This window comes from Cebidichthys violaceus, unplaced genomic scaffold, assembly GCF_023349555.1.
Source record: "Cebidichthys violaceus isolate CVI_PGR_0920_01 unplaced genomic scaffold, fCebVio1.0.p SCAF_6, whole genome shotgun sequence".
Taxonomy (NCBI): Eukaryota; Metazoa; Chordata; class Actinopteri; order Perciformes; family Stichaeidae; genus Cebidichthys; species Cebidichthys violaceus.
In genome coordinates, this window is record NW_027176816.1 from 16,163,366 (window position 1) to 16,190,656 (window position 27,291).

Sequence of the window (27,291 nt, forward strand, 5' to 3'; positions counted from 1 at the left end):
TAAAACCAAAGAAGTGCGGAGGGGCAGTCTGCATTTCCTGAGCTGAAATAATCAATAGTCTATGAATATTCTGATCGGAGTCCTCGGGCTTGAGAAAAATGTCAACGTTAGGTCTACTAGAGCTACTAACCGAAGGGGCACAGAAAAACAGAACCATAAATCACGAGAGAGAGAGAGAGAGAGAGAGAGAGAGAGAGAGAGAGAGAGAGAGAGAGTAAGGCAGAGACAGAAGAAAAAATGCTGGACGAGGCGAGGTTGTGTTGCCGGCTCGGGATGCGTTCATCACATACAGTATCAGTGCAATAGTTTTTGCTATAAACTCTGCTGTTGTTTCTGCTCAACTTCCATTTACAAAACGACTGACCAAACACCTTTTCTAGTTTCCCCTTTAACATATGAAAACTACAAGCTCACAACCACAGAGGGTTGTAATCACTGTACCTGAAGGGTGGGCAGTTTGGGAAGTGTGTTCTTAAATGAGCACCTTGCTCACACAGTGAGTATAAAGTACTGTGGACATGTTAATGGAGTAGTTTAAAATGTACTAAGCTTATTCAGATTGTTGCTGAGAGTTAGATGAGGGGATCGATACCACTGTCGTTTCTATGCATTTAATGTGGAGCTAGCGCTGATTAGCTTAGCTAAGCATATGGACTTATTTGAAGCCTCCACCTATATCATGTAAAATTTCACAATATTATAGAGAACACAAAATCAATATACAGAAATATACAGAATACAAAGTATTTTAAGAATTTATGATGTATAATAAAAACAATAGAATCAAAAAACAACCCGAACAAGACGTTTCTGGAGAATCAAAATTGTAATAACCCATGAACTACTCTTTTTGATCTGTATGTTCAAATACCCGCCCCCTCAGTTCTATAGTTTATAGAATATTATAGATCCAAGACAACACTGAAAGAAGGGCGGGAATCAAACGAAAAATTGCAATTACAAATCTGCTTCTTCGGCACCACTTACTATTATCAATAGTAAGTAAGGTTATAATGTTCGCAAGGATGGTCGCATGGACATGAGCTGCCTTGGCATTGTGATAAAGAGACATTCTCCTTTCGTCAAACATACATGCTCAAAGTTTCTGAAAGTTCTCCATTTTCTCCTTTTTTTTCGTAAACAGAAAGACGTTGGATGTACTGATATTTCAGTACGCTACTCGGTGACATAGATTCTAAATTGCACACACCTCGGTCAGCCATCCCCCCTGATATCACCTACTGTATATAATTGCATTCCATGCAAGAGAGGTCTGTCTTTACTGCAGCGTGGTATAAGGATGCAAGGTTTTTGTAAAATGTAATCGTACTGCCCCGCAATCTGATCAAATAAAAGTGTAAAACAGCTAATATTTAGCTTGAGGTGATAGACAACATTTACTTTTTTTGTTTTACCCTTCAACCAAAAGTATGTGTATTTGTATGTATATGTTGGTTCCTTGTCTTGAGTTCAAGCCAGTAACAAGTACTCAGTCTCCTCAAAGGGATCGTCCTGAATGTTTCCTCAAATAGAAGGTAACCGCTGCAACAATATTTCCAGGGGAAAAAAATAATGTCTTTGCTGCCAACATTAACATTAATTTATACTGCGTATAAATAAAAAGTGTAAAGAAAGACACCCCTTCCTTTCAAAGTTTTCAGCCAGATATTAATGTCCTTATTCCAGTAAGCAAAATCCAATCGCTGACGGCAAGTTCACAACAGTGATAGATTACTTTTACTGAATGAATCAGACGTCTCCACAGTTGTGCAATCGATTGGGGCCAAATAAGCCATAGTGGCTTAGCATGGGTTTATTCATGCCGCAATTGGCATTAAGGGGAGGAACCAACTTCTAAAAAAGTATTCATGTGCTGCTGAATTCAGTATTCAGCATTCAAATCAGCTCAAGGGTTTTATAATTCTGTAATATGTTCCACATGTATCTACATAAATCCATCTTCCATATTACTCTGTCAAGTCATGTAGAAGGCAGAGAAGATAATTTGTAAAGATGCAATTATCACTCTGACCACTGTAATGCAGTTTGACTGGCCAATGAGTTGCTCTGATTGGAATACGTTGTAGCGCACGGCATGAAATGTCCCAGCTCTAATCACTTGTGGCACTGGCTGAATGAAGTCCAGGGCTGATTTAACTGGTAATTGTTCCAAATCACTGGTTCCACAAAGATGACAACTACCGCCAGGCTTCGCTGGCCCTTCGAAGTTGTAATGTGTTCTGCGTTTATTTTTACGTCGGCTCCAACATGGCTTCTTTCACGGATCACTATCTTTCTACTTCTACATCTTCTCTAGATCACAGTGCTTTCGCATACACAGCTGCAATTAGCTGACGTTATAGCTGGTACCATGCTGCAATGAGCACAATCAGCTGCTTCCCACAAGTACATTTCTTTTTTTGAGTACAAATGTGCTGCATGTATTGTGCTTTAAAAAACACCGGGCCCAGGTATGTCCCATCCTGCTGATTGCCTTACAACAGGTCTGGTGTCGCTCAGTGTTTCCTGGGATTGAATATCCATGAACCTGGCAATCCTGAGAAGATCCTGCAACACGACGGACTTGAAGGTTAAACCGGTCGAGGAGGGGACAACCTGATATAAATCAGGGAACCGTACTTTGGTGCCTAACGCTTGCGGATCGCGAGTTGGACGGTTTGTCAGCAGCAACAGAAACTTTAGGGTGAGTCAGAGTGAAAAAAACTCTTCTAAGCCTCGGTGCAGGTAATGGAAGGCAGTGACCCGTGAAGAGCATCATGTTGCGCAAATAGAGATTGGGAGGAAGCCCCTGAGTCGGGGAGGGGGTCACATTTGTATGAATACCAGTAATGCATGATCCCATCAGTATTTTAATGCAATGTGGAATCTGGAAGTGGGCTCGTTTACACATGTCTATGGCCTCCAGTGGTCTGGCTCACATTGCCATCGGTGTTTAGCCAGTAAGCTTTTGGAGGAGGTAGCTCCCAGGGGGTAGAAACATCATGACGCTCTTTGAGCTTTGACAAACTGAAGGACTGAGACACCATTGGCTCTCGTCTGTCATCACTCCACATCTTCATCAATTAAGAACCACAGGAGCAAGATTCACAGCAGCCACAATAGCAATTGTCTCCTTCTGCATACAAGGATCAGTACATCCAGGCTGTGGTGAGCAACATGATGTGTTAAAAATTGTATGCTTTAAAATCTATAAAGTGTGTTTTTTTAAAAATCACAATTTAGTTGTGCATCACTACCATTGTTGGTCATGGACGGTAATGCTTTTTGTTTATGTAAGTATTCCATTGTAAATCATCTTGTTACACTTTATTAGTGGTTAATAATTGCTTTGTACATCGTCTATAACATTATTTGGATGTTATTGTAAAGTTGCAACTGATGATTATAATACCTTGTTAAATGTTGAATAGATACTGTGTAAATAATCTGTAATCATTATTTATATAGATCCTCAATACTCAATGGTAAAACACTGGTTTGCAGTCCATCTATCTATATAATGTTTCTATATGTTTTTTATAATGCATTTTGATTCTCTCTCAATGGTTCTCAACATGGCAACTGCTGAGTTGGAGGCTAGCAGGTAGCCACGGCAGAGCTAACAGTGTTTACCTGAGGAGGAACCGGAAATATATTAAATCATTTGCTTTACGTAGCAAATGATTTGATTTACCGTTCATCAATAATAATTAGGAAATGTTATCGGTAATACTAGTCAATCTGTGTGTATGTGTGCCTGACAATATGCTCCCTATAGCCTGAAGGGCATACTATTCTTTGGGTGGTTTCATCTCCTAAGTGATCTTAACCATCCCTTCTCCATTTAATCTGAGTCTCTCTCGCTCCATCTCTCCCTCTATTCTCTCTCTCTCTCTCTCTCTCTCTCTCTCTCTCTCTCTCTCAATCTCTCCTCAAGCCAACACCTTTTAGAACCCAGCTATCCTCTCTTATCACTAAAAACCTTCATAAAGTGTGGGATAATATCAGAGAATTTCTTGCTCATACACATCACTCTTTATCTCCTCTACTCTCTGTGTTATCTTGTTCACACTCTCATCTATCTTCCGGGCTATTTTTGTCTTCTGTTTGCTCCCTATGACTTATTTCTCCCCTCTCTCAACCTTATTTTTTTTCAACTCACTCTTCCACCTCTTCCTCTCATAAAAAAAATCATAGTTGAGTTAAACCATTATACCTCTCTCTTTGCGTTTTTCTTCTCCTTGACCCCCAAGTGGTTTCCTCTTGATTTCTTGCATCAGCATTTTATTCCACTATGCTGTTCGGTTTCACTTTGTGAAGGATCAGGGGTGGGGTTGAAGTGCCAATCCCACAATCCCTCACTCCAGGGGTTGGGGGTTTGCAAAAGGGGGACTTCATCATCGTTGGACTGTCCTTCAAGAATCACTTCCTCCCTCTCGGAACCTGAGTCAGCAGCGGATCACCTTTTAGAGAGAAAGGTGTTAATGGACTTCATATCGAGGAGCCAGAAATTCAGGGTGACACTTGAAGACAAACATACATGTGATCACATACAAGCTGGGACACACACACAAACAAAGTACCACTCTAGTAAAGCATAAGGTACAGTACATGTGCTGATCAATCACAGCCCCTTCGCGGTGAGCTCATGTATACTTTTGTATTGGACAACAAGGACTGGCAGCGCATGAATCAAACATGCCAACACTCACAATGGACACAAAACACTGAAGCAGACCGAACCATAAACACTGAATCAATTATCAAACAGCTAATTCCCTGATTTGACACATCCAAGGACATTTACCTAATTCATCCATGCTCTTTCCTGGCAGTCGTTTCAAGAATAAGCTACCATTATTGCAATCACTTTCGTAGCAAAGAACAGGTTCATTAAATAAACACAATGCAGTTAATATGTGAGGTGGTTTAATTGAGAGGTTCATTGGGAGCTTTGTAGTAATAAAGGGCAAGTTTCAAAACAAGTTATTAATGTTTTGGCATTTTCATTTTATATATATATATATTGCTTTATTTTTTTTGAAGTTCGAGTAGCATTGACCAATTGTGTTAGAGCATGCTTTGATTGAATGCAGGTTAACTGTCCACATGGAGAGCAAAATAGGTGGAATGCATTGGCCGAAATGAACCCTTCTGTTTTCATTCAGCATCATCATCAGGTCATACAATTTCACTTCATCCAGTACTTTGGTTGATTACCAAATACCTGCAGAACTGATGACATCAGCCTCAGCTGTGTCTACTGCTAATTAGTTGATAAAGGCATGCTAACATGCTAAACCAAGATGGTGAACATGGTTAACAGTATACTTGCTAAACATCAGCCTGAGCATTGTCATTGTTAGCATTTAACTCGCTGTTGTAGGTACAGCCTCACAGAGAGGCTAGCATGAGTCAGAGTCTTGGAAACGGTGTTGCGAAATAGAATAATTGCACAATCTGTTGTTTTTGTGTTGTGTTTTTGTTGACATATGATCATACAAGTCACGTCAATTTTATTTATATCGCCCAATAACAAATTCGGCACTGAGGCTCTTGAAAGAAAAGTTATTCTGTTTCTGTTATTCTGGTCGGATGCCATAGTGTTTCATCCGTCCCAAAACACATAAAAACTAGGCATGTGCATGTGATACGAGCACACAGAACAGTATCCCCAAGTGGAAAAGCATCCTTTTGAGGGAGCATCTCTGCTCCTCCTGCACAAATGCATTTCCGGCAAGCACAGGGCTTTGACAAGCGCAACCTCCTGACTGCACGCTCAGAGCTGTTCAACACGCACACACAGACTCGCTCAGTCAAGCATTTGACATGAGCTTATTCTTTACTTTGGAGACTTTGGAGGACAGCGGTTGATGTCCCCATTCCTTTGATTGCAGTAGCCGTGCCGGCATGTCGTGTGCCGTAAATCCTATAGCTGCCATAAAAACACATTGCGGGAGCGTCGTTAACTCTTGGAAGAATTCCCTAGAATATGAATTCTACTGACTTTGGTGATCCCTTAATGGTTCTTCTGCCACCGCCATGAGGTTGACATTTCTCGACAACCGGTGGATGGAGTGCCATGATTTGACACCCACAAACACGGCTATCCTCAGGTTGAATTGCAATGACTTTGCTGATCCCTAAACTTGTCATCAAGGCCATTAAGACAACATTATTTGTCCCATACTTTGGCTTGTGTCCAAATGCCTGCAAAACCAATGATATTTCCATCAGCTTTGGCCGTACTTCGTGTTAAATGCGTATTAGCAAATGCCGGCATGCTTACACACTAAACAAGCGTTTTTGCTGCTAAATATTAGCATGCTATCATAGTGAGCATCATAGAGCTTCTGGCGTGGTTGTAGTTATTGTTGTTAAAATAATGTAAAAAAGGACATTGCAGGAGACATAAAGGAGATAATTGCAATGTCAAGTGAAACTAGCTGTTTGAGTGGATCAATGCACCCTAGTTTTGATTGCATTACATTGTCTCCTGTTTGAATAGCTTCAAATGTTACTGAACCCAGCATGAGTGGGCCTATGTGTGTGTGTGTGTGTGTGTGTGTGTGTGTGTGTGTGTGTGTGTGTGTGTGTGTGTGTGTCTGGACTGGCTGAACAGATGTTTGGTGAAACACATTCGGTCTTCTTTTCTTTTTTTTGTGGATTATTTTCTCCCACAGTGTCCCTTGATAACTGTGAGACGTAAATACTTGGTAATCCTTGTTGCTGGTGGTTCCTGGGAGCTGAGGAGGGGAGTCTCAGTTTCAAGTTGTGTCGGCCTGGAGGTTACACCCTGCAAGGAAAAAAACACATTTGGTGCCGCTTTTCGCACAAAGCACATAGCTCTATTTAGATGTTTTGCTCGACGTTTTATAGCCAGTTTAGTTTTTTTGTCAATATTTGCGTTGCTTGCATGTGACTCAAACACGTTTGAAAAAATCTCAAGACAGATTCTGTCCAACATGCTTGAATCAGAAATCTCCAAATCTGATTCTGTATATGCCAGGGATGCCATCCCATTTGTGTGTAGAATTGTTAGTATTTAATGAGTGTTTTCATGCAGCATGCAGGCAGCAACCTCCAGTTCTGCCGACTGTCTTAAAACTGGCATTCTCTTTACTGACCAACAGGGGGCGACTCCTCCGGTTGCAAAAAGAAGTCGGATTGTATAGAAGTCTATGAGAAAATGACTTCTCTCTTGATTTATTACCTCAGTAAACATTGTAAACATGAGTTTATGGTCTCAATCTGTAGTTTCAAGTCTTCTTTAATACAGCATGATGTTCATTTAGTAAATTATGATCCATTTAGAGTCAAATAGACCATAAAGCAGAGTATTCTTTAGGGCGGGGCTACCTTGTGATTGACATTTAGGTGTCTCTACGTTACTCCTCCACATTCCAAATATGGCATCTTCCGTTCATCGGTTCTAAAAAAGCCAAGAAGGCGGCGTGCGTAATCCAAGATGGCGTAGGCGAAATTGCCGAAGTCGTGGCTTCATAATGGCAGTCGATGACTACGTCCACTTCTTATGTACAGTCTATGGCAGCATGTGTATCTGCTACCGTGCTTGTATGTCCACCTGTATGTATTTAAAGTCCACGGGTCAATCTGCAACGCATGATTTTAACATTGTTAACAATTTCCAATCAGATTGCCTGCTACCCGTTTCATAATAAATAATATTATATATTATATTATATATGAAAAGAATGCTTTTCACATCTGTTCAGTCCTCCCTCAAAGAAACGTTGCTCCTTATTGACAGAGCAAAGGAGTCACCTTCACCCCTGACCTCTGTGGCGAGAAGTGTGGACACTGTACATAAAGACAGCGTCTCAGCGAGCTGCAGGGTCGCATTGATTTTTGATCTCCTAAAGCACTGTGTCATTATTGCAAAAAAAAAAAAAAACCTCCCCTGCTTTTCCTTGATGATCTCTCTAATGTTTATTGACAATAAGGGCAGATTGAGTTTGTGTGGATTCCAGTGTCCCCTCGCTCCATCGCCACCGCGTCCGCGAGTGTTACTCTATTACACCAAGTATCACTTAAGGTGTGCACGTGCATACGCACACATAACGGCCTCATTCGCATCCACCGGCTGCCGCATGCATACGGACTTGCACGAATGCTCCGGTGCGAGCCGACCTCCGCCTTCCACCCTCCTCCCGGCCCCCTCAGCACTGAGAGGCCGGCTCCTGCCAGCAGCAGCACTTTAGGGTTAATAAATGAAGCCCTAAATGGGTTTGACCTCCAGGAGAGACACAAAGCGATGAAAAATGGCACTTTGACACGGCACGGATACAGGTTCTATCACAGAACGGCGACCTTGATATTTTAACCAAGTGCTTTGTGAGCCGTAATTGACTTTCCCCTCAAAAGATCCATCCCCTCCTAACAATCAGATCCTTCACACGCCTCCTCTCTCTCCGCCTCTCCCCTCGCTGTCCCTTCATCCATATGTTACAGCGGAGCGCTGCTCATATATGCTGGAGAGGCCAGATTGATGTTACTGTTCATACTAATGTTGTCATGCACTACACAGGCCAGTACATATATCAAACCCCGATGGGGAGGCACACAGGACGCCCATGTGTCTCAACAGTGTGAGGTGGCTCTCAGTTCATACATGAGCTTTTCATACTCTGGAGACAATGATGGATGGTGAGAATAACTTAAGTCAATAGAATAGAAAAGATAACTGAAGGTGAACATTGAATTTTTGTCCAGCCTCATAGTTAGTGAATATGTACAGTTGTTCATGTGTTCAGTGCATATTAACTTTTAAATGCAGCTTTTAAAGGGGTGATTTAGTGCTTTAGCTTCCAATCCGGCCCGCAGCTTAATAAAAAAGGATTAACCCAGTGTTTCAAACTGTTTCAAACTGTTTCAAACTGCAACCGTAATCCGGTAGAACATGTGTGTCCCTGGAAACTTAACTGAGAATACAGTTCATTTGTAAGGGATCGTCATTATTTTGTTCAACACTCTCTCTCAACATTCTACTGATGTTGGTCCCCACAGTGAGAACAGGGCAAGGCAAAGAAAGGTTTTAAATAATCTGTTACAACAAACAGAAGGACCTGATACTATTGGGGGATTTAAGTCTATTTTAAAGGTTTGAAAATAGCCCTCTTGTTCAATGTTAATGCTCCTTTCAACTGAAAATTGAACCTGTTCATGCATTACAACACTTCTCAATGAGCCTTTTATCTGGTTAGATAAAGGGAAAAAAAATGGGGACTGCAAGAAGAGGGATTTAAACAGAGTCTACAGCCGTGCTAGCAGCTCTGTGAGGCTACATACACTTCAGTTTGTATTGTCATTTTGTCAACTTCAGAAAGATCCCTTTCAAAGCCACAGAACACATTATGCAACGATTTTCACAGGCTGATGAGTGGGAGCCTACATGTGTCACATCAGTGCACCCAGTTCCCTATAAGGTTAAACCCCCAGCAACCATCTACCTGCACAGGCTGTTCTCATCAAGCATTCATAGCAATACCAAGTAAAAATAATGCCTCACAATTCCTAGATATTCCACTAAATCCTTTTGTATATTATCCATGTAATCATGAACGAGGAAGTATAAAGACACACTAAAGCACACACAGGGTGGGAGGAGAGGTGGATGACTGCCAGTAAAGTGCTGTTCGTTCCCCATGTGAAACAAGAAGTCAATGATTTAATTGTCAACTAATTTACAGTAACGACACTTCTGTAGTTAATTCAAATCAATCCCAATCTTTTCCTGAACCTAACTAAGTAGTTTTGGTGCCTAAAACTTTGTCTCCTTTGAAGACGGAAGTTTATTTTGAAAAGACTGTATGCATGTAACAAGAGGAAATAGACACACTATAAAAACACAATCAAAATTAGAAATAACCTTTCGTGAGATATTATACAAACAGTTGTATGAGGATACATTACAGAGTTGTCACATCACGATGTTTCTGCAGATTTTAATAAGGATGTTATTACGCCTTTTATCCCATTAACCAAGCAACGCTGCCAGCCACCGTGACAAAAGCATGAGACGGTTCACCAGTGTTTCCGCTGTTCAGAGGGCTTCTTCTCACATTACTCTATCGGTTTATTCAGGCATAATTAAAGACAAGAACACCTTATAAAAGTTAGATACTTACAAACTCAACATGAGCTATTTAGACAAAGCTTAATCCCTCTCATGCAAACATCCACCGGGCCATAACGGCGGCAGCGAGGATTCTAATGGGCTTTGTTATCGAGGCAGGATGGATGATGATGGTTACTGTTCCACACTGGAAAACAGCTAGGGCATGGAGGGGGCTATAATTCTCATGATAATTGGGTTAATACCTGTCATGATATCCCCTATTACTACAGCAGTAAACAGAAGAGCGGTAGGAATTATCGTTGTTAATTAGAAAACATGTAGATCAGCAGCACGAAGATGAACTGTATATCTCAGCTTAATGCAGAGCAGAGATCACCTTTATTGTTATGGCCACGCGAATGTGCGTGACCTTTGTGCATGTGTGTGTCCCACCAAGAGGTTGTAGTATACTTTTACATGTTGCTATTTGCGTGCACATCTGTGTTCGCACGCGTTCAAATATTCCTGTACACGCGGGCACTTTTGAAATTGCTCCGTGCATACGAGCTGTATTTGCGTCCCAATGCGCTGCAGGTTGTGTGCACCGCATGCACACGCCGCGCAAGTGCGTGTGTCGGAGCATGCGTCTCACCCAGCAGGTGTGTGAAAATGTGACACTCCGTCGTCCCCCCCTCCCCTCCCTCTGTCCGCTTCCCTTTTCTGGGCTGGTTACTCGGGGGGCATGCTATAAAAGGAAAGGGCTCTGTCAGCCTGTGTGATGTAGCTGGCCGTGTGCTACACACGCACAGACACACACACACACACACACACACACACACACACACACACACACACACACACACACACACACACACACACAAAAGCTAAGGATAAGGCAGCAAGAGGATATGGGCCAAAGGGCCAGCTGAGTTTACTAAACTTTCACAGGAGACTAAAATAGGTCCTGCCAATTTCTAGAGTTAATAACATCTCTGTGCATGTGTGTGTGTGTGTGTGTGTGTGTGTGTGTGTGTGTGTGTGTGTGTGTGTGTGTGTGTGTGTGTATGTGTGTGTGTGTGTGTGTGTGTAAAGACGAGCGAGTTCTGTTTCATTTTTTTCATATTACTGATGAAAGATGAACCACAGACTGCGATTCTGGGTCTTTGACACCATAGCAAAAAGTGGAGACGGAGAGAAACGTTTGACACGTTTGAAAAGAGCAGAAGAAACGGGAAACAGAGGGATGAATGAATGAATGGCCGTGTTAACATCAAGAAAGAAAACACGGCAGCACTGACTGGGGACATCCAGCAAAAAGAGGAAGCGAGGGGATGAGATGGAGTCATTGAGGGAGTAACAGGTTACAGGGTGGCTGTTATCAGCCAAGGGATTGCTTGTTGAATTGACTTTTGTCCCCCTGTGGCTGTGATGAGACAGAGTGTATGTCCCCCGCCTTCTATTCTTTCTTCTTCCCTTCCTCTCTCGCTCCCTGTTTTTCTCTCCTCCTCTCAACCCCGACATCCTCATACGCCACCCCCCTGCCCCCCTCCTGTCGGTATTCCACATTAGGCCTGTAGGCGAGGCCGATCGCTCATGCACGAAGAAGACAGTTTGACTGATACCAGACCTTCAGCGGCACCCCTCTCGCCCACACGCAGCACATTCTCCCTCGGAATGTTAATGCTTCGATCTGGCTGCGAACGTTTGAATGTGCCAAGTAGGAGGAAGAAGGCCCGAGAGGGCCAAGCGCAAAGCAAACTGCTGCTTAATAAAGCCCATGTGACCTTGTCCCCAGATGATTTCATGTAACATGAAATCAAAGAAAAAAATGTACATCTCTATAAACCAAACACCAAAAACAACTCGACAGCAACTGAAAACTACACATAATGACGTCTCCATATTGTGGTGTGTTCGATGTATTTATCCAGCGTGTGAATACCATTAAAGTATTCTTCCCTGAACACAGAACGACTCTAAGGCAGTTGCCAGATCATTCTCTAATCAATTGCATTTATTTATATTGCCTCAAATCATAACAGAAGTTATCTCAATACACGTTTCATATAGAACAGGTATAGACTGTAATCTATAAATTGCAGAGACCAAACATTTTCTCATGAGCAAGCACTAGTGCAACACCATGGAGTGTATATAACAAGTGGACGTAGTCATCATGACTTCACCCATTGGTTTGTGGACTGACAATTTGAAGCCTCAAGTTTGACGATTTTGGCGTCCCCATATTGGATTACGGCCGTCACATTTTTTTGTTTTTTTGCAGCCAATGAACAGAAGTTACCATATTTGGAATGTGAAAGACATGGAGACGCCGTATACGGCTCTGGTAGCGGCAGCAACCTGTCAATCACAGTAAGCCCGCCCTAAAGCATACTCTGCTTTATGGTCTATTTGACTCCTCAACCGGTTGGGCTGAGAGAGAGACAGAGCAAAAGAGACATGCATAGCAAAAACAGTAATAATACAACAACTATAACAATAATAATATTACAAATAGGAGTCCTACTGCTAATTATAGTAGCAGAGGATATAATAGAATGCTAATAGCAGTAGTAGTAATAGAAATATGACTGATTAATGATAGTAGCAGTGGGTATCAAGCAGGGCCACTGTAGCAGCTGCTATCGCGGTCCAGGTGTAACCAGGATCCATGGAGACCTGCGAGACAAGACAACACAAAGACTCCGAAGAGGAGGCAAAGTTAGTAATGTACATTAATGGGACATGAATGCATTAAAGGTAGAGAGGGAGAGGAGAGGGAGAAGCTTGAGGTATCATAGGAAGTCCCCAGGCAGTCTAAGCCTATAGCAGCTCATCTAGGGGCTGGTCCAAGGCAAACCTGAGCCAGTCCTAACTATAAACCTGAGCCAGCCCTAACTATAAACCTGAGCCAGCCCTAACTATAAACCTGAGCCAGCCCTAACTATAAACCTGAGCCAGCCCTAACTATAAACCTAAGCCAGCCCTAACTATAAACCTGAGCCAGCCCTACCTATCAAAGAGGAAAGTCTTAAGGCTACTCAACTTTAGTTTAATAAAATATCCAATGCCAATTATCCGCCAACACCACCACGCCAGAGACCATATACTGCTTGAGTTAGAGTGTATGACGTTTAATCTGGACAAGACATAATCTGTCCAAAATGAGTTTGGATGGGTCGCAGCCCCTCGCAACCCTGCACTGGTTAAGATTGATCGATGGCTATCTCACCCCGAGCATGAAATAGAATTCAATCAAACCTAAACCAGTTACTGTCAATATTTTCCAATAGCCATGATGTTGGTTTTAATTAATGTCCCTCTTCAAGCACTGACTGGATTTTTTTTTTTGCGTTTTAACAACATATGGAGAGACATACCATCTTATCGAATTAGAATAGGAAATGTCTCTTATTTTGTTTAATACATTAATTTTCTGTGATAACAAGAACGTTATATGATAGATCAAGATGAAGTGATATGTCGAGAAAAAGTTTTTTGTTAAAAATGAATAATCAATCAATAATCATAATAAATATTGCCTCTAGTTTAAAAAAACAGAAATATATGTGTTCAGTGCTTATTTATTGGGCATCAACCTCAGGTTTACGCACGTCAAGCCACATTTAATCTGTGAGACGAAGCAGACTTCTGCATGTAAAAAAAGGTTTCTGATGTCTTGACGGTTGGCAATTAAGGTTTTACTCGATCAAACATTACAGTAGAGTTTTTTGCATACAGTTTATTTGTTTGTTTGTTTTTGTCAGATGAATATATTATCAGTTTTCTTTCAGGGAGAAGTTATTTGTCATTTCATGGAGAATAAACTATGGTCAGTTATGTTATAACTCATAATAATATAAAAAACAACAACATGTAAGTGTGTATTTATGTGTTTCATCTGAATAATAAATTACAATACAAGGGAGCTGTTACAGTGTTCCATTCATAGACTACTTTGTTGTCATAATTACCTCAGAGACCATATGTGTGTGCAAACAAAGCTAACTACATGGAAAACTCTCTGGAGCCGTGTGAGCAAGTAGAGTAAACCGACCGTAGACAATCAGCATGAAACATAGAGACAGAGACAAACGGCAACAAAGGCAAAAGAAATGCTGACTGAGAGGGAAAAGTTTGCCAATTGGTGCTGTCAATTCCATCACCGCTCTGTAAAAAACGTGAATCGTTTATAACCTCGGCTCCTCTGTTAATAATCACCGAAGGGGGGGACGCGAGCTTCCATTTCTCGTACGGCAAGGAGAAGATTTCTCCGTCCACGTTCTCCATCGAGACGACGGGAGGCTGTGCCCCTCGCCAGTTGGGACGGATCTCCTGCAATGCAGTGAACAGCCAATGCAGATATATACTGCCCCAGTGGCACACACACACACACACACACACACACACACACACACACATGCAAGCACATGCACACAGCTGCAGACACTTTGTGCACATCGTGCACACAACTGCATGAATGCGTCACACATAGAACACACAGTATCCTGCATGCACTCACTCACTCACAAACAAACAACAACACATATGTACACATTTAAGACAGCTTTTTTTGCAATTGCCTTGACACAAAATCTGGTTCTTGTGAGCGCAATATAAAGCACCACTTATATTGCCATGTATCTATCTGTTGACCAGATCTGCTGAACCAGAGTACATTGTCTGCTTTACACAAAGTTTGAAATTCTAAAACACGCGTTTATCTACATAAGACTCGTAATTCAAAAGTAAGCTCCTGTGCGTGTGGTTTGCTAAACACTGCCATTGAAATACCTACACTCAATTACCAATCACCTGCACCCAGAATGCACCAATGAAAACGCCTGTGACCAACTAGATCAGGGGTCGGCAACCTTTACTATCCAAAGAGCCATTTTGCCCTATTTTTCACCAAATACATTTTGTCTGGAGCCGCAAAAGCTATTTGATATCACAGCTTATAAAGTTTTATATATAGTTATATTATATATATATACAAAAACTATAGTTTGTTGTATTTATGAAATCATAGAACAAGAATAAAGACAATTCTTGACATTTTATTGCTATTTCACCTGTTATAAAAATATCAAACTCTTATAAAGAGGAGAAAAAAATGAGAAATCAATCTTTTTCGCTTATCTACAGCGTGATACTTTTCAGCAAATGCTGTGTGCTTGTTCTGGAAGTGTCTTTCAACATTACATTTTTTATTGTTTGTTAATTTCTCGCCACATTTCAAGCATACAGGTAAGTCAGCATCGTTGGCAGTGAAAGCAAATGAATACGGCCACGCAGAATTAAACTCTCCATTTTCCTCCGTGACTTTTCTTTTTTGGGGATTTATCCATTGATAGTGTAGCCGAGCCTTAATGTTGCGGCAATACTTTATGATAATGCTAAAATAATATACACGGGGCTCCGTAATCTGCGCCAAGACAGCAGCAACTTTATTCACTTCTACCACACTTCACCAGAACCCCTTTTTTTTCTTCCGTCTCATCCTCCACAATAAAAGCACCAAACACATACACAGGAACACTGCTTCTTAGAGAGCCCTCAGCTCGAAAATAGCATACCCATACGATAATGAGTGTAGCGTTGCAACTGTAAGGGCTATTTTAATACTTTTGGTATTAAAATAACCCTAACACTTGTGAGATGTGTTGATATGTGTAAAAATCAGTATATATGTTACTGGTTAAGAGTAGATTAAGATGCTCAACATAATAGCTTACAATAGTTTACCGAGGGCGGAGGTCTGCAAATCATAATTAGCTTGACAGCGACGCAGTAGGATGTGACGCACATTTTAGTTGACAAACTGTTAATTTTGATTTTTATTTTGGCGGCATGTCCAGCGGCGTTACCAGCCCTACGGAGCGGACTTCCTGTTTACACCGGCACCCACCCGCATGCCCAGTGTACGTGAATAGTCACGTGATATTCGTTTTCAGACGTTTTAGTCTGAACGGAGATCATTTCGAAAACGATGCTGAAACGCCGTGTGGACGGAGATCATTTTCGTTAGTGTGGATGTAGCCTCAGGGAGCCGCAACAGAGGGGCTGAAGAGCCGCATGCGGCTCCGGAGCCGCGGGTTGCCGACCCCTGAACTAGATCAAATCGGAGCTTGAACACTACAAACAGGATTTTGGTTTGCTCTTTGGCGTGAACAACAATGGAGGTCAATGTTGGAGAGAAAGTTCGAGGACTGTCACTGCAATGTACTGTATTTCGTTTACAGTCCAATACAGAAATATATTCATGTCATCTTCAGTTCAAGTAATTGCATTTATGTTAATGGTCTATATTCATACCATGCCACAGATTAAAATGATAATAAAACACAAATTTGTAGAAGAGTTACATTTAAATGAAGTGTTTGCTTTTGCAAGATATGTAAAATATTTTGTGTATGTTTTTTTTGTGTGTAGAATTTCAACAAAGTGGGCCGTAGGTTGTGTTTTAGCAATTGCAAAGAAAAACCTGTATTACCCCCCCCCACCAGGCGCCACTGTATTACTTCAGCTCACTGAGCTGAGTTCATCTAAAAAATGTAATCACGGTAGGATGTATAAATTCTATGCATCATGCTCTTCAATTATTGTGAGCAAAAATAAAACACTTGCTTGATATGAATTGTTGAAACGTGTCTTATGCTGTATTGCTTTTTTGCACCACTTTAATCATTTATTACATGTAATATTTGGTGTGCATGGGTTGGGATTACATTTTTTAAACCCTGTTGCATTTTCCAATAAAACCTTTTGTTCACAAATTGTTCTCGAATTCTGCGCAGATTCAGAGTGACTGAGTGTTTGGCTCAGCGAGAGAGAGAGAGAGAGAGAGTGTGTGTGTGTGTGTGTGTGTGTGTGTGTGTGTGTGTGTGTGTGTGTGTGTGTGTGTGTGTGTGTGTGTGTGTGAGAGAAAGAGAGAGAGAAAGAGAGGCGGAGGAGGGAAGACCTTGGTGGGAAGCAGAGGGCGTCCAGGAAAACATCAATGAAACTCAACTGATGAGGACTAAAACTGAGCGAGAGCGGAAAAAAACCTTGACTTTGACGAAGAGTTGGGCAAAGATGTGGAGGACTTCAGAAACAGAACAGTAAGAGAGTGAGCGGGGTGAGAGAAAGAGAGAGAGAGAGAGTGATGGTAGTGAGTTGGAGGAGACGGGCCGAGAGAGAGTGATAGAGACAGAGATAGATGGGTGACAGGCAGAGAGCATAAATAGACAGGCAGCCTGGCAGAGAGAGATGGACAGAGACGGATAGCTGACACGGAGAGAGAGATGTTCATTTGGACAGAGCGTACGTCGGTGTCGGGGTCGCTGGCTGTCATCACTGGCCACGGCCCAATGTCAGCACAACTAAGTCCGGCCCAGTACCTGAGCCCCTAGGCATGGCCCCTCATCCCATGGTGTGTGTATGAGTTACATGTGCAGATACACACATAGACTGAATAAAAGAAGTGGACGTATTCCTCTTGACATCACTCATTGGTTTGTGGACTGCTGTTTTGAAGCCTCAGGTTTGGCGATTTTGCAGTCGCCATGTTGTTTTTTTAGCAACCAATGAAATGGAAATTACCATATTTGGAAAGTGGAGGAGTGACATAGAGACGCCGAATACGGCGCTGGTAGCGTCAGAGACCTGTCAATCACAGTAGCCCCGCCCTAAAGCACACTCTGCTTTATGGTCTATTTGACTCTAAATGGATCATAGTTTAATAAATGAACATCATGCTGTATTGAAGAAGACTTGAAACTAGAGATTGAGACCTTAAACTCATGTTTACAATGTTTACTAAATGAAGTGAGAAGTTGTCATTTTCTCATAAACTTCTATAAGATCAGACGTATTATTTCAACCAGAGGAGTATTTTGTACAAATATGTTGACTATAGTGCATCTAGCAAATATAGTCCTGTGTCTGTTTAAACAGGCCGTCCTCTCCTCCTTACACGGGCTTCCTCGGATTGCAAGAAACGTATTTGTGATGTGTCAAAAACATTCCGAGAGAAAATAAGTTTCCCTTGAACAATATTTGACAATACAGTTTTGTTTTATGGGAACTTCATTTTTAGGAGGCCAGGCTGGAAATGAAGGGTTTTGTAACAAAATACGTTCATTTTAAAATATGTCAGTCTAACATATGTTGCTGATAGAGTTTCAGGCCGTTTACTACAAATCCCTTGCAGTTAATAGTACAGCAAATGTACAAACCATACACATTTGGAGGAACTCCATCAGTCCAAGCATCCGTTGGATTCCATTCTTTTTTGTGCAATATAAAATAAAAATCCATTAGCACACACTTCCTTGAATGATTGTTATGAGGTAATATGTTTAAATATATGCTTACATTGCCATACTGAGCAACATTAATGTAACACTGACGGACATTTAGGCTATGCAGAGGTTCACTTTAATGGATTACACAACATTTAAAGAGTCCACTAATTTATCTAATGTGCAGAAATGACTGGAAGCCAACGGCTGCCTGCAATGTTAAAATAAAAAAAACAACAACTGTGTAGCCTGCATCTGAAAATGGTTGATTTATAATTAGAAAGCTCAAACAAAGCTATCACTTTGGTATATAGTTAAATATCACCAAAGTGACAACCAACATAATTTTAAGACAAATTGTGGAACATTTCGTCATCATCAGATGAGTCCTATTTGCAGCCCTTTTTTGGCACAAAGGGCGTTTGAAGGAGTTATATATTACTAACAGCACTCTGCTGCACTTACAGACAGGTTGTTTGCGGAAAAAGCTGACCAATTACACGTCATCGCCGTGTAAAAACACATCAGAGGGGAAGTACATTAGAGTGCCATTTTTCACATTCTGGGCCGGGGTCCAAGACTGAGTCACAGAAAGATTTAAAACCGTCCTCAAATTATTGTGAAATTAGTATCCAAAGCTATTAGCTGTGTGACGTTGCCAAATCCTTCCCAAGACTCCCCAACAAATAATATGGGGGGAAAAAAAAACATGTGACACAGTAGGTCATATCTCTGAAAAAAAAACAGCAGTGTAACACTTAGCAGTAATGTAGAATCTGCGCCATAGTCAGCAAAAGCAGCAGATGGAAAACTTGGAGAGAAAATACAGCCCCTCCTGAGAAAAAAAAAAAAAAGTTTGAAACCCACCCCCTGTGATAAAATGCAGGGGACGAATTGATGGGGAGATGGAGAGATGTGGGGGGAGTGAAGGGGAGGGCAAATGAATAGCAGAGAATGATTATAGTGGATGTCTTATCACTCATATTCCTCAGCAGCTTTGTCCCCGCCCCCAAGCCCCATCCTAAAACACAGGTCTATCCTTCATCGGCAAGCAGCCAGAGTGGGTTTGTGTGTTTAATGTGCATGTGCTTAAATTCACCAGTCCAGAGCATGAATGGGCTTTTGCATCATGTGCACAACTCTGCGTTTGTGTGCGCGTGTGTGATTTGAGAATCTGTCAGTAATATGGACTGTCCTCAAAATCCCTTCATTAATCTAGGGCGCTGTACATTCATCTCCTGGCTCCTGTTTAATACTCGGGGTGTGTACATGCCGTCAGGGCGCAGGGACGCACCATCTTGCTTCAATAGGCCACAATCAGCAAAGGAGTGAGAGAATGTGGGAGAACGAGGGAGAAGCAAAAGAGCAAAAGGTCAGAGAAAGAGAGTCGGTGAGCGTTAGAGAGGAAAGACAAGACGACAACAAGAGTGGGACAGAGAAGAGAGTCAAGCAGACAGATGGATAAACAGATGGATTAATGTAGACAAGCTAAAGAGACAGAACTTAGCAAGAGATGACAGAGACAGAGAGATAACACAGACAGAGTGAGCAGGAGAGAGAAAAAAAAAGAATAGCACGCCACTCGAGAGGGGGAGAGACAGATGAGATGAGCTGAGAAAAGAGATGACATATTGCTGTATATAAAGGTGGCAACAGCTGGCATAGTCTGCTGTTGTCAGGGCCTTCGCGGTGCTGGAAAAGTAAAGTTCCCTGCCAATGCATCCTTGAATAGCCAGGGCTAAAGACAGACTGCTAATATAGCCTGCTGAACCGCCGGGGCTAAAGAAAGACCCAAACATTGGAGCCATTCAGGGACACAGCCGGGGACTTTGAGGGGGAAAGCAGCTGGGATTCAGTGGTGGAGAGTTGGATGATGGGTTGATGGGTAGAGGCCTTTGGGACACCCTGCCAGGGACAATGTCACCTTAATGTTAGGTAACAGCAGGAAGGCAGCCTGTCATTGTACTTATACTCCCCTCGCACCTGTCTCACCCTACTCCTCTCTGGTATTCTATGGATGGATTGTATTGTATGTTAAACATGTGGTTGAACTGTCAGCTCATATGTCTTAATGTTAAAGTTCTCTGCTATAAAGAAATAATAAAACCTTCCTTTCTTAATCCTTTCGACTAGATCTCAGATTAGATAAGGTACAGAGTAACGTAACTAATGTACGCGGTGAATAAGGAATGGAGTAACTAATGTACAGATTAGTTCAAAGTAGAGCAACCAGCGTACAGATTAATGTTCAGTATCAGAGTAACTAACATACCAAGTAATGTACAGTATAGTAACGTGTGGCATAAATAAGGTAACTTACAGAGTAATTTAGAGTAGGGTACTGAACGGAGAAACGTACTGAACAGAGTAAGTTACTGAACAGAGTAAGGTACTGAACAGAATATCGTACAGATCAAAGTAACGTATGAATTAGAGTAAAGTACTAAACAGAGTAATGTACTAACAGAGTAACATACAGAACAGAGTTACGTAGAGAACATTGCATGTCCTTGGGTCCCTATCAATACACCTGACAAGTGTGAAATAGATCCGATGAACTGTTCTCGAGATATGCAAAGGACACACACAGACAGAATATCCACATGTTTCCACCAAATGTGGTCACTATAGCATAAAGTGTTCAGGAGATATTACTTTTATTATATAAGCCCTGCCCAAGGTATTTGAGCAAACTTGTATGGAACATCAAAAATCTGAAAAGGTAACATTTTCTGGCTTGGTTAACAGATGTTCTGTATCTTACCAAATTTGGTGATGTTTGCCACATGGCAGTTAAAAAAACAGATTTGGACACAATTCAAAAATGCTGAAAATTTCTCCAGACGCAACTGGGTATGGCTTATGTGGATAGATTTGTCTGGACCCACAAAATCTGGAACATTTTTGTTTCTGAGACTTAATCTGCATTTACACGGAATCAGGCAGATGGTTGACAAAAGAAGACCAACACCTTCTGGACAGCGTGGGAAAAACAAACAAACGGCACAATGAAAGATGCAAGACAATATATTGCTATGGTAATAAAATCATGTTGCGTCAATTGATTTATATAATAAATCAGTTAAAGCATTTAGCTATAAAATGCAAATTTCTCCTAATATTTCTTTGCCAAATTAGGAAGGCAAAAAGTTAGAATACTGAAACTATTCTCTGCCGGCCTCAAACTTACAGGCCAAAACATAAAGTTAGTTGTTATAGCGCCACCATCAGGCCAAATTACACCAACTTCGATACAGCACATCCTTGTGTCCCTAGCAAAGCACTCGCCAAGTGTGAAGTAGATCGGAAGAATGATTGTCGAGATATGTCATGGACATACAGAGAGATCACAGACAGAGATTCCTTGCTTTATAGTTAGATGTGTTGACAGTAAGATTAGTATAGAATATTACCAGCTTTATCCTTTAAAATCCTATTGTTCTATTCTTGTTGTCATGACTTCCGGTTTCAGATTATATCAAACTGCAAAGCGATCCTGTCCCCACCTTATTCTCTAGTGCCAATGATTGAGACCAGCTGTTATGACAGCATTGCAATGATGGGAGTTGTGGTGGGTAATTTGAGGCGGATAATCAGGCCAGGTACCAAATGAGTCTAAAATAAAACTGTCCACTCTCATCTTCAAAATGCTCAAAATGCTGCTTCTGAATAGGAAAAAAAAAAGTCTAATAAATCCATTGTTAGACCATTTCATATTGTCTGCTCACACTTGAGCAAACATTACTTAAAACGTGAAAATGCTGATGCGGGCAATTGTATTTTTGTACATATTTCTTTTGCAAGACAGTGAAAATATACCAGTTTAGACAGCTGCAGTTTGTAAAGATGACTAATTCCCATTGGGGAAAAAAGAGAAATAGTATTTGGACCTGTCCGTCATGCAAAACTGAAACACAAAACATGATTTCTCCGAAAGAAAGCTGAAATAAGAGTAAGGTACATGAAAGAAGCATTGTTCCAAATGCTTAGAGGCTTTAGGAGAACGCTTAAGGAAGTTGTTTACGTAACGTTGAGATGAGCTGTGAAGGCCTGTGACGTCATCAGCCTAATTAATGCATCCTGAAATCCTGATTATAATGTTTAAGGAGTTCCGCATATGTTCTGAATATCAGTGGATCTCCAAGTTGAAATATTTCAAACTGGTAGCCACAAAATCAACCTCTGATTGTTCTATGGCAACAGGTTGGATATGGTTGGAAGAAAAAATTTAAACGGAATTGCAGAATGGGGGAAAACCACTTTCGGAACCAACGCCCTTTCATGCTACTTCCTGAAAAGCTGTCGACTGTTGTGATACAGTTGTGATGTAAATTTCAGCAACCCATATTGTCATTGTAAATAAACATCTTATGGCCTCAGAATTGACCTTTAACTGGCAGGAGTTTGGGCCTTAATGATTTGAGTAGCGTAACCTGCCAATGCAGTCGTTACTCACCTCATGTAGATAGCTCCTGCCAGTAAGTTTAATGCCAGCACCCACGTATTCTTAATAAATGAGGTCTCCCACAGGCATATTTTATGATATTGCTGTATGTTTCAATAATTGCAAACACCCAGCAGACACCCAGCATTCCTAGTGTTCGAGCATGTTGAGCAAAAGGGGGGCATGCGGGCGAGGCTTTCCCAGATTCCCCTAACTCACTCCCAAAAGGTTCCACAGAACAGAAGGAATTAGGTACAGTAGTTGTTATGTATTTTGTGTGCCTTTTCACACATGCCATGGCTATGCTTGAAAAGATAGGGCAAGGGACAGTCCATCAGATGGCAGTAATTAAACTTAATGGATGAAGGAAAAGATTAGGCAAGACCAGATGTACTTTTATCAGGCAGCAACCTCCAGTTCTGAAACGCAGAAGTGCCTTAACTTGCATTCTCTGTAATGGCCATCAGGGGGCGACTCCTCTGATTGTATAGAAGTCTATGAGAAAATGACTCTACTTCTCACTTGATTAAGTAAACATTGTGAACATGATTTGATGGTCTCAACCTCTAGTTTGAGTCTAGTTTAAGCAGCATGATGTTCATGCTATGCTTTAGGGCGGGGCTACCTTGTGATTGAAAGGTTGCTACCACGGCTTTGTACTTGTCTGTGTTTTTGTCTTAGAACTTTCAACCTTTTTGCGCAAATATGTCTTACTTACTTAGCCACACCCTCTTGTGTCACTTCTGGTTGGAAAAAAAAACAAGATGGCGAAACCATAGTCCACAAACCAATGGGGAACATCACGGTGATTACGTCCACTTCTTACAAGCAATCTATTGTGAGTATGCGCCGTAAGATGTCTCTTATTATTTTCAGGCCGAGGAGCTTTTTTTGTGTAGTGCACAATTAATTTAATATTCAACGAGTTTGCTAGACATTGACGTAAATGCTAAATGGTAAACAACTCGCAGATTAAAATATGTCATGGGTGGCGTCATGTGATTGGTTTATCTCGCTTTATGTCTTCCGTCAGACAGATTTAACCCTTGACATGCTTGTCCCTGCAAAATTACTGCTTATATTCACAACACAGACGTACCAGCATTTTCCCTGCAATGTTACGAGGTGTTGAGGTGGGAAATTGACAGTACAGATTTCCCTGAATATAGATCCCTGCTCCCGTTCACACGTGACCCCACGCAGTAAATGTTCCTGAACACTTGAGGGATTGACTGCATATGTGAAAAGAACTTAACACAAACACATACAAAAGAATATGGTGAGTGTGTTATCACCTACCAACTTAAAATCTCAATGGACTCACAAATACAAAGAGCCGTGCTATTGTTCTTGCTGTTATTATTTATCCTGCCATGTTTTCCTCCTCTCCTCATCTTTGTCCTTTTCTTCTCCTTCACACACTTTTTAATTATTTCCCTGCCACATTTCCCTATAGCCAGCTATCAGATTAAATGGGACGTGTTGAGGAAAATGGGTGTGATGTGTTGAGCGGGACATCAGTGTGTGTGTGTGTGTGTGTGTGTGTGTGTGTGTGTGTGTGTGTGTGTGCGTGTGTGGCTGAATCAGTCCATATGTCTGCCTGTGTGTTTCTGTGTCTATGTGAGTTGATGTCAATGTGCCTGTGTCTTACTGTGTGTGTACAAGGGATGTCCTAGCGCTCCTAGAGAGGTGATGAAAATGTCATTTTATGTACATTATCTGACAGAAGAGCTGAGTGAATACCGACGTGCTGGCTGCTCTGTACTGAGTGACTCTTGTGGTGTGTGTGTGTGTGTGTGTGTGTGTGTGTGTGTGTGTACAGAGAGCAGGTAAACAGTTATGAAGGCTGATCTCTGTAGGTGTTGGAAGCCTGTGAGTCCTGTCAATGGACACTGCGTGGACAAGCTGAGATGTGTTTGGTCAAACCTGTCCCTTTGCATTCACAAAGATGGTTTAGTGCGATGCCTTTTCCAGTGAAGGCTACAAAAGTTAGAAGTGTAGAGCTGATAATCATCAGCCATTTCTGGTTGCAGAACAAACAAGACAGCGACGGCAAAAATGACAAACTTGAGGCTTTGAAAACCATAGTCCACAAACCAATGGGTCAACAGTCAACTTAACTGAGAGGGGATAGGTCAACAGGGGTGACCCATGACTCAGTGATAACAAAACTGTCACAATAAAATCTTGACTGATAATTTATTTGATCGACAGCAATCTCACATTAACAGACCAAATTTGGAGGGCACGGGAGGCTAGAATGGAATTATAGTGTGTGTAATGATAATGAGATTGTCATGATTTTTGAGACAGAATTACGGTGTCTGAGTGTTGGACAGATTGGGATGTGATTTATAGGCAGATCAGCTGAACGTGAGTTTGACAATCCCTGCCCCATGAGTGGCAGGGGATGAATTTGGCCAGATGTTGCAGAAATATCACTTGTAACAGTTTCAGTAAATTGAAGGTGGCAGGGGACATCATTTTGATTGTGTGTGTGAATTACTTCATAGCGGCATGACTGTCTCAGACAGTCTGACAGGCATTTTGCAGGTTAACTAATGCATAGTCAATGTTTGTAGAGAGCAGCTTTGCCCCGTGCAGCTCTGGATAGAGTCCAACGGGTCTGAGCAGTTAGCTGTGGTTCCAGATCAGGCCAAAATTGTCAAGGAAGTCCAGATTAATTCAAGCTGCACTGGATTGTCCTTTCAGCCAGGTTTGCAGTAACTGGTAAATTGGAAAAACGGCCACAGCCCGCCCAAGGGACAGGATTAGACCAGACATAAGAATACGTTTCCCAGTGTCCTGGAAATCCACACTGAGGATTTTCAACTGTTGTTGGCTGACATCATTTGATCCCATATGGACGTCTGGCTCGGAGCAGTCTGGATGGCGTTTTAGGACAAAAGTCCAGGATGTGGGCCCTAGGAAGCAGTACGTGTGGGCACCTTTGGCTCTGAAGTTCCTTGCCGTGGCGCTTGCAAGAATCAGCGTCGAGGGACAATGCCAAATTCACTATTGTGGCAGTGTTGATGGCGGATCTAACCAAGGATGCACTGAGGTGCTCCAATTTTTTCGCTTGGGGAGACGAGACCACTAATTACAAGGCTGTGTGGAAGAGAAGCCAGTTGAGGGGTCCACAGGAGGATCAGCAGTGGTAAGACGGGAGTCGGCTGCTGCAGAGAGAGAGGAGGAACCTGGGGCTCTATTGCCTTTGTAGCCAGCAGTAGATTTAGCTGTTTACAGCACTAGCAGCCATGGGTACAGCTCTTCTAGACCTCAGGCCAGCAGCAGAGCGCGTGTCAATGGCTGAATCCACGAAGAGATCCTTTGGATGAATCGGGTACTTCACCCTAAGATAGGTATTTGAAAGCTCAAGGGGTGGTGACAAGTCTTCCTGATTACCATTCTTCTTGTGATTCTCTACCACTTCCTCTGTCCAGGTAGCCGGGTCATTGGGAGTCGAGCGGACGAGGAGTGCGTACGGGTTAATGGATCTAACAGGAGGGTGTCGGATATAGCCAAGTTCATCTCTACAAACGTCCTCCTTGAGGTCACTTTGCCTTCTGTTCGCCTTTGGAGCAGCTGGCAGTCTTAACTGTGCATTCCTGTGAGAAGCATACCTTGACATGCAACACAGAGGCTTAAGATAAATGCTATTTTATTTATATTGTCGAACAGTATATTTCACTTTTACAAAAGAAAAGGCTTTGAGGATGAGTTCTAAGCAATGAGATTCAGAAACATAAAGCTATCTGGGGTAACACGTTTAACTGGGGTTGCTGAGTGTGAACTAACTACCCCTTGAACCAAATCCATAAAGACTAGTCCCATATATGAACATCCTGGACCACAGAGTGAATGAGTCAGTCCTTAGCCAAGCTTTTTTGGAAAGTTTCCGGTAACCCCACAAAAACAGAATTTTGCTACTGCACTGCTTGGCTTAGAAATGCTAAGTAACTCCTGTAGATAGATTGTTTGCTAGCTGGGCATGCTAAGATTTTGCAACTTACAGTAGAGCAGATAAAGACATTTTTTAATCAATTCTTCCAACTTTTGCTCTTGTGATTTTGGTTTGGAAAAGGCTGAAAAAGCAGCACATTCTCACTCCCAACTCGTCAAATACAGTCGCTTGGTCAGTGGCCCTACGCTTCAAACTATGACCCACTAGCTACCCCTATAGCGTCAGTTTTGGACGTGTGAGGGATGGCATGTCTGTTTCTGCTCACAGCATGCATACAGTCTCTTTTCAAAATAAACTTCCAACTTAGGTATACTTAGCTTTTAGGTGTACTTAGGCAACACAACTACTTAGCAAGTTTTTGGCATAAAAAGTACTTGGTTAGACTTAGGAAAAGATCGTTGTTTGAAAGGCCTGCCGTTGCGGTTGCTAACGTATGGATTAAATGAAAACGAATGAATTTACTTGGGGTTTATAACTTTGAACAGTTCTTTAATCGACTTAATGAACTGCCAAAGTACAC